Genomic DNA, 3,778 nt, shown 5'->3' on the forward strand with positions numbered 1-3,778 from the left:
AAATTATTATTCATAAATAGTGTCGGCTAGTGAAATATCTAATTTAATTAGGAACTCATAGATACAGTGATGATTAATAGCAGTGAACAAATAAAATTGGTAACTTGATTATTAGGAAAAGCTAATACTAGTGGACACAAAAGGAAAAAATTAACAAATTATAAATGTTAATCTCATGAAAAGCATATCATGATGAGAGCAACTAGCAATAAAAATTAACGAATCTCTCTACTTTCTAATTTCTTGCATTGTCGTGTTTATTTAGGATTATACAATATCTTCCACCATGTTCTAAAGGCCGAAAAATAATACTACTAATAAACAATAAAAAGAAAAAAATAAGTGCCAAGTATTAGTGCACCAAATTTCCATTATATTATCCTTCACCTTTAGTTTTCTTTTTAGTTTTTTGACGGTAGTTTTGTCTAGGACTCTAATTCTCCTTTATATTATTAGGATAAAGACAAGTCTCTTAGTCTTAATAATGTTCATTTATTAATAAGTATTTTCTCTCTCTGTATTTGAATTATTGAAAAAATGACCTCAAAAATAATATCAAAGGACAACAATAACGATTTCTGAATTCCTTTACAAATATTCAGTGTTTAATCATTTCAAGTCTTTCTTTCAGGAGAGCCAGAATGAGCAGTGACACACTCCACAGTCCTAAACCCTCTTCCTCTCTTAGTGAATGAGAACAGCAGCAGAAATAATGAAATAAAATAATGATATAAAAATTCAAGATGAACTCAACAACTTACAAGAGGAAAAACAACCACTACCAATATCTGTATTGCACCAATCTCAAGACATGTACCAACTATTGGAAAACCATACCTGAAAAATGAAAGTCCAACAGCAGCAATAATGGGGGATACAACTACAGGATTGATCAATCTGAAAGAGATCATAAAATGAAGTTCATTATCAGCTACACAGAACAGAAAATCTAAGACACAAAAAAAGATTAGGAAGAGTGATTGAAGTTCTTAGGAAAGTAACAGGTCATAGCTCCATAACAGAACAGAGGCATTGAGGAATCAAATTAAGAAGAACAAAGGAACAAAATGCAGAGGTTGAACCAAAGAGTAAAAAAGTGATGAATTTCAAACCTGACAAGAACAAAGGAACAAAATTGATATTCTATTTTTCGGTGGATTAATAAGATCAATACCTGGATATTAGGATTGTTTTCCATAACAACTCAGTAATAGGAGAACAACAAAAAAAATTGACATGATCAAAACATTGCTGTAGGACGGTACAAAACACCATTAAGATATAAATTGACGATAACAAAATGCAGATGTTGAACCAAAGAGAAAAAAAGTGATGAACTGCAAACCTGCAAACCTTGCTGTAAGTCTAGTGGAAGATCAGGAGGAAACAATTTCACAAGCTCATTGCTGGCAAAGTTTTGATAAGTGCATTTTCGGATAAGCGAGCGAAGGCATGCCAAGACCTATCATGACCAACTCACCATCAGAACATACTACACAAACTGCAACATAATCACTCATATTTCAATAACTTATGACAAAATTGAGTAGCAAAACATATCAACTTCAGAAGAAAAAACACACACAATTTGAATAACACCTTTACACTACTTGAATTGCTTCCTTTTGATTGAGAAATAAAGAGAACCAAATAGAAGTAAGCAAAACAGAGCAAACATAGTTCAGTTATTGCCTCATAAACTAGTTTCCAATTTGCAAAACAAAATGGTTCCTAAGAAGCAAGTCCAAAATAAAAAAAACAGCTCAACCAGTGTCCAATACACACATCAAAATAACAAAAAAGTGGTGAATTTTTTCTCAAAGAAAAAATCTTCTTTTACATATAAACCACAACCATCCATAATCAATTTCGTTCTAACTAATCTGTTTTGAGCTGAGTCAACTAATTTTCTACATTCAAGGTGATTGGACCGCAACACTCTTTGAAACCTCTTCACTTTCTTTCGGTCCCATTCGAAACAAAAACCACTGGAAGTTTATTCAATAAAGCATATATAGCATATATAGCATGGTTTATTCAAGGGTTCAGTTAATGCAAAAAACATTGAACAGAGCAAGGGCAGCAGAGCTAAATAACTACAGAGATTACTCATTTATAGCTTTGCTTAAAAGAACCAAAAAAGAACCAAAGAGGCAAATAGAGAAATTGAGATTGGAGCAGTTTTTTCTGAGATCTAAGATCTGAGATCAGAGATCAGAGAAACACCTTAATAGAAGTAAGCAATAGAAGATCTGAGTTCAGAGAGAGAGAGAGAGAGAGAGAGAGAGAGGAGGGGGTAAAGTTACGAAAGAAGACCTGAGATCGTCGTCAATCACCCCCGCACCAACGTTAATCCAATGCTTCAACGGAAGACCCAAAAATCCCTAATAAAGAGATGAGAGCGTTGTATGTTCAGAGAGGAGAAGCCCTAGCTAAAAGGAAGAACGGCGTTGAATGAGCCTAGGGATTACAATTTCTTTCTTTTTATATGCGTGTGAAAATGGCGGTTAAAAACCGCCATAATCACCAGAACCGCCAAAATATATAAAACCAATTATGGCAGCAGTAAAAATTGCCATAATGTTTCGATATTATGGCGTTTCTTTAAAACCGCCTTAATATCAATGCCATTTTAACCGTTTTTTTTTGTAGTGATAATATCAACTCATTCGTTTATTTATTTAGTTTTTAAATAAATTAAAGAACTCAACATATAACAAGATAAAACAAAATATAAAGTATAAATGAAAGTGCTAAACATCTAAGAATAAAAATTCTGATCAATCTATAATCATCTCTGATATTATTATCAACAATTATTGAAATTGGTATGTACGTCTATTCTTTGTAATTCATAAGTGACTTATCAATAATATTCGTTATTCCTGTTTTTTTACTCTTAAATATTTTATTATTTCTTTCTATCTATGTATTTTAGATGATAAAAAAATCCAATTAATAACCACCTTTTACGTTCTTTTTTTAGAGACACTCTTGTCAACTCTCAAAATGTTGTTTAATTATCTTTGGAATAACCCATAATCTAATATAGGTAAGCAATCACACACACCACACTTGTCGAATAAACTCATAAGGCAACCAATAAACAAGTGGTGAAGATGCTCAACATCAGAGACGGATCTAAGTGCAGTAGTACGGGGGCAAGCGCCCCCACTACAATGTAGATTTTTTTTGAGTAGTATATGATAATAATATTTATTTGCCCCCATTAGATTATTAAATTTGACCCCACAATAATTTTTTACTCAACTTTTGGTACTTAATCGTCAATTTAAAAATTTTATATTAGATATTTGTTAGAATGATCAATTCTCAATTTTAAACGAAATTAGTATTTTTTTTTAAAAATCAACTCAAAAGAATAATATTTATATTCTTTTCAAATTAGCTTTCATTTTTGCGTAGCAACTATATTAATTGAAAGAACTTTTTAACTATGAATATCAATAAGAGTCGGCTTCTAATTGTATTGGGAAGTGAATTTTTAAATAATTATTTAGTAATATATATGGAAAGAGAAAAATTTTGATGGTAGTGTTAAGAGAAAAATTACTTAATTTTTAAAAATATAAAACCTAAAAAAATAGAATTTTAAATTATATATTATTATTTAAATTACTATTTTAGTGTTTTAATTTGTATATTAGATATTTTGAAGGCTAATCATATTTTACAATAACAAAATATAATCATAATAATAATCATGCTATATGTACATAAAAAATAATTATCTGTATAAAATATATATTAAAATATA

General features: G+C 30.2%; 1 long non-coding RNA gene across 13 annotated transcripts in view; it reads right to left on the reverse strand.

Moving 5' to 3' along the window:
- LOC107613379 overlaps positions 1-2,451 on the reverse strand; it is a 6,810-nt gene extending 4,359 nt beyond the window's left edge. For 8 of the 13 annotated variants that reach the window (XR_002351890.1, XR_002351889.1, XR_002351882.1 and 5 more), the window contains exons 1-3: positions 2,317-2,451; positions 1,346-1,462; positions 838-897 (exon numbers count right to left, since the gene is read on the reverse strand). This is a non-coding gene — a long non-coding RNA (uncharacterized LOC107613379). Of the gene's footprint in view, positions 1-837; positions 1,502-2,316 lie in introns of all 13 variants that reach the window. The other 5 variants (XR_002351885.1, XR_002351886.1, XR_002351888.1 and 2 more) reach the window with 4 other exon arrangements.

The sequence above is a fragment of the Arachis ipaensis genome, chromosome B08 (genome assembly GCF_000816755.2).
Source record: "Arachis ipaensis cultivar K30076 chromosome B08, Araip1.1, whole genome shotgun sequence".
Lineage (NCBI taxonomy): Eukaryota > Viridiplantae > Streptophyta > Magnoliopsida > Fabales > Fabaceae > Arachis > Arachis ipaensis.